Source organism: Ictidomys tridecemlineatus, chromosome 8 (assembly GCF_052094955.1).
Source record: "Ictidomys tridecemlineatus isolate mIctTri1 chromosome 8, mIctTri1.hap1, whole genome shotgun sequence".
Taxonomy (NCBI): domain Eukaryota; kingdom Metazoa; phylum Chordata; class Mammalia; order Rodentia; family Sciuridae; genus Ictidomys; species Ictidomys tridecemlineatus.
In genome coordinates this window covers 31538616-31546881 of record NC_135484.1, presented here as the reverse complement: position 1 = coordinate 31546881, position 8266 = coordinate 31538616, and the positions used below count along the sequence as shown (strand labels likewise).

Genomic DNA, 8266 nt, shown 5'->3' with positions numbered 1-8266 from the left:
ATGGATAGCAGAGTTGGTCCATCCTTAACTGGTGGGCTCTATCTGCCCAGAGTGGTCAGCTTCCACAAACAGATTCCCTTACATACATTTGGAGTTACTCAGTCATTCCCAAACAAGACTGTGAGGTTGATGAAATTTATAATTCTTTTTACAAGTTCTCATCCTCTACATACTTGACCTTGTTGTCTAACCTTCCCTTCTTGTACAATCAGAAGAGAATTTGATAGCAGCCTTTATAATGTGGTTGATGGATTCCACTTTAGGTCAGTGCGAATGAATTTCAGTCATGTGCATTATCTCAGCGAAGCATCTTTGCTCAGCCTTTGGTTTTATCTCTAATGGAAGGCTTTTGGTCCATTAAAATATCATCGTTCAGTAACCAAGTGGTGAGATAATTTGAGGGTGGAAGGCCCTTGAAATAACTCCACAAGTTACTGCACTGAATGAGACTGAGAGAGGGTAGAGATGCCTAAAGTGTTGTTCCTTTGCTTGCTCAGACCTACTCTCCTCTGGTGGAAGTAAAACTAGCAGTGGTCCACACTTGTTGTGGAAGACATTTCCCAGAAGCTCCAAGAGCTTCTGGAAGAACATGTGTCCTGCTGTCATCCTTTGATTCCAAGACTGGAACAGATGTAGCAGGCACATGTGTTCCACCAGACACTAACCCCCATCACTGCCTGTACTGAGGCTGTGGGATCACATCACTTAGGACTTCTGTGAGTTCCGACTGTCACATTTTGGTAAGCAGCTTGAGGATATGCTTTTGTGGAAACACTATTCTTGCGACAGCATATGTGTTTTGTATTGCTTTGCTCTCTGGTAAGAAGCCACTGAAAAGGAAACCATCTTATTAAAAGAGGCACTATAGTGAACTTCTATCTCCATCACTCAGTTTTGAATCTGTTTACAAGTTTGTCTCTCCCACTGGATTCACTGAAGTCAAGGACTGTATATTTGATCTTTGTATCCTCATTGCCTAGAAGAGTACTTGGCACAGAGTGAGTGCTCAGAATGTGGAATGAATGAATGAATGCATAAAGAAATGGATCAATACATTTGTGTTGAGTGTATATATAACTGTAACCTCTACAGTAGTGTATGTAGGATAATTTTCCAACAGGTTTTGTGGAATACCAGAGTATATTACAGTATTAGGAAGCATTATTTATGCTATTAGGCTAAGATACTGCCCCAAATCATCACATTTATTAACAAAAATTTAGGGCTTAGGGCTGGGGATGTAGCTCCGTGGTACAGCACTTGCCGAGCATTTCTGAGGTCCTGGGTTTGATTCCTGGCATCATGAAAAGATAATAAATTTTTAAAATTAGGATTTAGAGTGTAAGTAAATATTAACTGGGAAAATTTCCAGAATGAGCCCAATTTCAATAATGTTTTTAAGAATGCTATAAAATATTCCAGAAAGCCTTTTGTTATTCATGGCATAGGTTATTTTAAAGAAAGAACAGTAGCCCTTTGTACCTATCTCAGGTTTGTTGTATTTATTGGATTCTATACAATTCCATTCTACCCGTTTATTGTCTCATTCTTTTTTTTTTTAAAGAGAGAGTGGAGTGGAGAGAGAGAGAGAGAGAGAGAGAGAGAGAGAGAGAGAGAGAGAGAGAGAGAGAATTTTTTAATATTTATTTTTTAGTTCTCGGCGAACACAACATCTTTGTATGAGGTGCTGAGGATTGAACCCCTCGCCTCACGAATGCCAGGTGAGCACGCTACCGCTTGAGCCACATCCCCAGCCCCTATTGTCTCATTCTTGATGTGCAACCTTTCTCTGTGTACATAAGTATCTTCAGTAATGTTCCCTAACCCAGCACACTGGACTATGGATGGCCTTTGATCTTTCTATTTCCATCTTGTATTATTCCTCTCATCCTTCAATCCTACTCATTCAGCTTCCACCACTCTCCTAGGTCCTACTCAGATCTGTCCTCCACCATGTTTTTGTTCCCCAATAACTCTTGACTTTCTGTTTGTTCTTTTTCAAAGTTCCTTATACACATTGTGTGAGCTACAGTTATACTTTTATTTTGTTCCTCCTTCATCTGTGTTCAATAATTTCCTCTTCACATCGTAAGCCCTTTGAAGGCAATGATTGTGTAAAAACCTCTAATCCCCCACCCCCAACAATACCAAATAAAATGCTAAGCATGAAATAAATAAAGCTCAGTAGCATTGTTTATTTTCTAGCAGAGGAGAGGGTAAATGCTCTACATTTCACTGAACCTTTATTGGGACTGTTCATACATTTCTTCTCATTTGGTCTTCTCCAAAAATTAACACCATTTGTCAAAAGTTCTTTTTTACCTGTCCTATTTTTAATCCTATGTGATAATCAAATGACATCCAAACTTGTCTGGAAGGAAAATTTGTCTTCCTATTTAGAAATTTGCTCTCCATTCTGCCCACTAGACTTTGGTTTAAGGGTCTTCACAATTTTAATATGTCAGGGTGACTTAAGTCCAGAAAACCATATGGCCCCAGTGAACTTGATAAACAAGGAGCAGGCTGAAGATATGCTTAGTGGAGAGAACATTTTCCCTATAGTGTTCATTGTCAGTCAAGAAGTTAAATGAGTGAAGAACTCAAGGGCAACCTGGGAGTCTGAAACAGCACTTCCCCAGGTGCAAAGGAAGATGTGAAATTGCTGACATGGGTTTTGAAAAGTTTAAATTGTGAAGAAAGGGGAAATGGTAACTGGGATGTGTTTTTTAACTAAAACTAAAATCAAAGCTCATCATTTCCAAGCACAAAGTGAGTGCAGGCTTTGAGGATTGCTCTCATTTTAATTTTAGACAATTTTCTAATTTTCATCTGCTTTCTACTGGCATATGTCCCTCTTCGCAGTCTCATTGATTCAAGTGTCTGTATTTGTGAGGAGAAAAGGATGTTCTAACAACTTTTCCTTTTAAGTTGTTAGTGTGATTATCAGCACTGAGGTCCATTTGTTTAGCAGCTGAACTGCTTTAATACATCATTCAGATCCCCGTGTCTCTTATGCACTGAACTTTCCTGTATCTTTTCTCATTCTTATCATCTGTCATAAGGGACCATCATGGAGGTATGCAGTTTCTTGATTTCAAACTGAGTTGCTGTTGAAAATTTGAAGAATCTCTAGCTACTTCGACAAGAAAAATGGACTTAAGGTATCTTACTATTTTCCTAAGTATGTACAAATTATAAAAGTAGACTAAACCTCAAGTATGGTTTTGAGCTACTTCAAACTCCTGCCTTCACATTTCCTATTTTCTAACCACTCTATCTTTGAATTGTCCTTTTCCATCTTAAAGGAAGTGGGCCAACATAGTTTTTTAAAAAATTTTGTTTTGTTTCTTTCTCTTTAAATCCTACTCTTTAGATTTAGATCTTATAGGCACATAAATTAATAACATGAATACTATGATTAAGTAAGCTTTTGATAATCATGAAAATTTCTCTTTGATCTAAGCGTTTCAGTTGCAGCTGATACAGCTTTGGTGGTTGATAAATTGGCCTGGAGAAATGTGACCTCTTAGAGCTAGACTGATAAGAAACCTGAGAAACATCTTAAATGCCACAAAGCTGAAATGAGTCTGCCTCAGTAAAAATTCTTTCAAGAATACATTGAGATTGTAAAAAAAAAAAAAATAGTCATTGTATATTCTTACAGGGGAATAATTAATTGATTTGAGAAGCATTTTGAAAGCCTCTTTGTCCATCTGCTAAACTTTGTTAAGGATTAGAATTAACATGGATGTGCTCATTGAATGGAGAGAAAGAAGTGAAAGATAGAGGATTCAATTTAAGAACAATTTTATTTTTAGATACTCTATGAACTTCATGTAAATAGTTTCTATGCCTGAAATAACACCTTTGTGTGTGCTAATCATTAAGGTTTGATTCACATGGGCCAAGAGTGAACTAGTGAAAAAAACCAAAAAAAACAGGAAGTTGTTTTTTGGAATGTTTCCTAACTCCAACACCACTATTATCACCCCCCCCCCTTTTTTAAAGAGAGAGTGAGAGAGGGAGAGGGAGAGAGAATTTTTTAATATTTATTTTTTAGTTTTCGGCAGACACAACATCTTTGTATGTGGTGCTGAGGATCCAACCTGGGCCGCACGCGTGACAGGCGAGTGCACTACTGCTTGAGCCACATCTCCAGCACCACCCCCCCCCCAGACTTTTTTTAGTACCAAGGATTGAACTCAGAGGCACTTGACCACTAAACCACAACCCCAGCCCTATTTTGTATTCTATTTAGAGACCGGGTCTCCTTGAGTTGCTTAGCCCCTAGCTTTTGGTGAGGCTGGCTTTGAACTCAAAATTCTCCTGCCTCAGCCCCCAGGAGCTGCTGGGAATTTATCCTTTTGTTGCCTGGATTTTTATATGTTTGTTTCTTAGATCAAGAGACAACTAAAACTGTTAGGACATATTTTTCTAATGTTTTCCTATTTCTGGTTTCAGGAAAAATGTCATTAATTACACATTATAGATGCAATCTATATTATGGTATCATTAGAACTCTGATTTGCACTATATATATGGACTAAGCTAGAATTCTTTACTGTTCAAAAATCAAACATCACCTAACAAATTTTAGTATATTTCTATAGACCATCAGCTATGAACAAAAGTTTTTTAATCTAAGACTCTTCAAAAGACTCAGAATTACACTGGGTACAGTGGCACACACCTAAGATCCCATCAGCTTAGGAGGCTTGGGGCAGAAGGATTGTGAAAGCCAGCCTCAGCAACTTGACAAGGCCCTAAATAACTCAGTAAGACCCTTTCTCTAAATAACATATAGAAAAGGGCTGGGGATGTGGCTCAATTTAAGTGCCCTTGGGTTCAATTCTCTAGTACCAAAAAAAAAAAAAATCAGAATTATTATGATTGTATAAATTCAGAAACAAAGCATCAAATAAAGCATCTTTGGGTTCAGTCCCTGGTACCAAAACAAAACAAAAAACTACAGAACTCCTTTGCAAATACTGATAGTTTATGGATAACTAAATTAGACAAATTTACAATTATAATGGTCTTCATGTATTTGTTTATTTACAAGCTTAATTGGTTTCAATTTAAAAATGATCAGCATTTCTCAGATTCACATTTATTTGTATCAGAGAAAAGGAAAAAGTCTATTTTCTGAAACTTTGAGATTTTTTTTTTTTTTTGTTGATTCTACGGACTTAATATCTACTGCAATATCTCACTTTCTGCATTGGGTTTCTGGATGTCCTTCTAATCAGACTTTTACGTGAATGACATCTGTTGTTGGAGAAGAAGCATGACAGATTTGGGCAAAATAATGAGCATTCCTTTAAAGGCCAACTGAGGACGAAAGGTATTGTTCAGCACATTTTTACTCCTGATGTACTAACTTCCCCCCTCCCTCTCTCTCTCTCTTTTTTTCCTCTCTTTCCTCATATGAAGCATTGCATCATGCCTGAGGATGAGAAACTCACTGACTAAAAATGTCAGGCTTTCTTTGTGTCTGGCAGATAATGCTGTCATTTGAAGTAAAATAGCTCTTACGAGGCAGAACAACCTTCCCGAGTATTTCATTCCTGGGACTGTTTGCATTCTTTCCCAGTGAGCAAGGGAACAGACACCAGAACCTATTTATAATAGGCAAGAAGAGATACTAAACTTTTAGATGCAGTGTAAAGAATAAAAATCTGAAGTGGCTGAGTGGAACTTCTGTGTGCCTCTCTCCAGCAAGCATCTTTCCCCCTTTTCAGTGAGATGTGGCTGTATGTCAGCCTGGGAGAACTCAGGGCCAGCCTGTGACATGGAAATGGCAAAAGCTGGATTGACACCATACATGGTGAAGTCAAAAAGACACGCTTTCTTGAGCTGTTTCTGAAATATGTGGGGTTATTTCAGTGCCTGATGAATAAATAGAACTCGAGGCACTCTAGAGGATAATGTCAGAGAATTTGAAAGGAGTCGGTGAATTTTCCCAGGCGGTATCAGTCAGCCAATTGTATCTCAGCTTTGGCTCTCACTTTAGAAACATTTCAGTGCAGAAGGGTCTGAGCCCTCTGTGAGTGCAGGAAGGCTGGCCGGCTCCTCTCAAAGACATGGGGGAGTTTCCACCTCACCATTTATTCCTTATAACCTCAGGATCAAAGCACTGAAGCAAAACAAAAAGAATTCCACAAAACAAAACCTCAGACATATGACAGCATTGTCTTTAGTATCAGCTCTAAAACACTTTACCCAGTAATTAACCAATAATATCAGAATTTAAATCACTCCTCCTGGTTTCCTGGTGCCCTGCCCAGTAATGCCTGTCATTGAGAAATGCAGATCAATAGCAAATGGAAAGTCAGTGGACTGGTGCTCCTGCAGTGTAACCAATCCACTGGCAGTGCCCAGACCTACTCATCCTGTGGCCCCTGTAGCTGTGTGGAAAACACTTAAGGCACAGCATCTTGGCACTCTATTTCATTCCTTTATTTTTTTCTTTATTCCTTTATTTTACTCACATAGGGATGACCTCTTTGAATTGTGTAAGCATTTAATACTATGAGAATTAACTACTTTTTTTTAATTTTAGGTATGACAGCTTGTGAAGTTTGCTTACCCTCAGGAAGAATCAAGTAGCTGGACATTTTTAGGAAAAAAAAATCCACTCAAATTAAAGGGAGGATGGTGCTGGTCCCATGTAAAATAGACAAAGATATAGCTTTAGGCAGTTAAGAGAGGTATTGATGGGGAGAGACAGTCTTTCCTTTGTATTTTATGACTTTATTCCTTTATTTTACTTATATGGAGATGTCCTCTTTGAATTGTGTAAGCATTTAATACTGTGAGAATTAACTTTTTTTAAAATTCATTCTTTTTAGATATATGTGACAGCAGAGTGTATTTTGACACAGTTTACATACATGGAGTATAACTTATCCTAATTATGATCCCATTCTTGTGGTTGTACATGATGGGGAGTTTCACTGGTCATATATGAACACAGGAAAGTTACATTCAATTCATTCTACTGTCTTTTCTATGCCCATCCCCCACACTTCCCTTTATTCCACTTTGTCTAATCTACTAAACTTCTATTCTGCACTCCCCCCCCCCACACACACACATCTTATTGTGTTTTAGCATTCACATATCAGAAAGAACATTGGCTTTTGTATTTTGGGGGTTGGGTTATTTCACTAAGCATGATAGTTCCATCCATTTGCCAGCAAATGTCATAATTTTATTCTTCTTTATACCTGAATAATATTCCTTGTGTACATATACCACATTTTCTTTATTCATTCATCTGTTGAAGGGTACCTAGGTTGGTTCCATAGCTTAGCCTATTGTAAATTCAGCTGCTATAAACACTGACATGGTTGTGTCACTGTAGTATGTGGGGGTCTACAATTGACTTGTTTAATATGATCTATGAAACGTGGGAGTTAACCTTCTTAGCTAAAACTGCATATGAGAAATGTAGTTCTTCTTTTCTAAAGAAATGTTTATTGAAATTGACATTCTGAGCTCTCCTATAGAAACAAAGTCATATCCAAGAGGCTTCTTCAAGAAGAACATGCATGTAGAAGAGGGTGCTCATTATTATAACTATCTCTTCTTCATTGCAGGCACAATGGTATGCCTTATCTTTACTCAACACTGTGGGCCATCAGACCTACATTAGAAAACAGTTAACTAGAAAACAACTAATTATGGCATCTCTATGTTTGTATTGTAAATTTAAATCTTCAGTCTAAATTTTTTCTAATACCAGTAATCTGATATTGCAAACATCTTTATAATGAAAGAAAAGGGAAAATCTTGATCAGACTTTGGGATCTCAGCAGGCTTTGGAGGGGGATCAAATTAATAATTTACTTTAAAGTGTTTTGTTAAATTTCAAAATGCTATATCAATTAAAAATATTATTAAAATGACTTATTAAAACATTAACTTTGAGACATTTATTTTCATTGATATTGTTAAAATAATAAATGGATATGGGTCAGGAAATTACCATATTGGCACATGTATTACCTTAGGCAGATACTGATCTCTTTATGTGTATTGATTGTCTCATATGATCTTCTCCATCCTGTAAGAGGTGTAACTATTATTATTATTTCCATTTTTAAGTGTGAAAATTAAGGCTCATAAAGATTATGAAACCCATAAGTTGTAGAGATGCAGACCTTTATGACTCCAAAAAATATGCTTCTGACCATTAAGTTCTAGTTCCTGAAATAAAACAAAAAACCTAGTAGATAACTTTATTCTAATGGTCATATGCTAT

At 37.2% G+C, this 8266-nt stretch overlaps 1 long non-coding RNA gene across 1 annotated transcript; it reads left to right on the top strand.

Annotated features, from left to right (window-relative positions):
* The first annotated feature begins 1630 nt into the window (after positions 1-1630).
* On the top strand, positions 1631-7922 carry LOC120889321 (uncharacterized). Its single transcript, XR_005733236.2, has 4 exons — positions 1631-1721; positions 3063-3161; positions 5250-5344; positions 6563-7922. It is a non-coding gene; the product is annotated as an uncharacterized LOC120889321 (long non-coding RNA).
* The last annotated feature ends 344 nt before the right edge of the window (positions 7923-8266 follow it).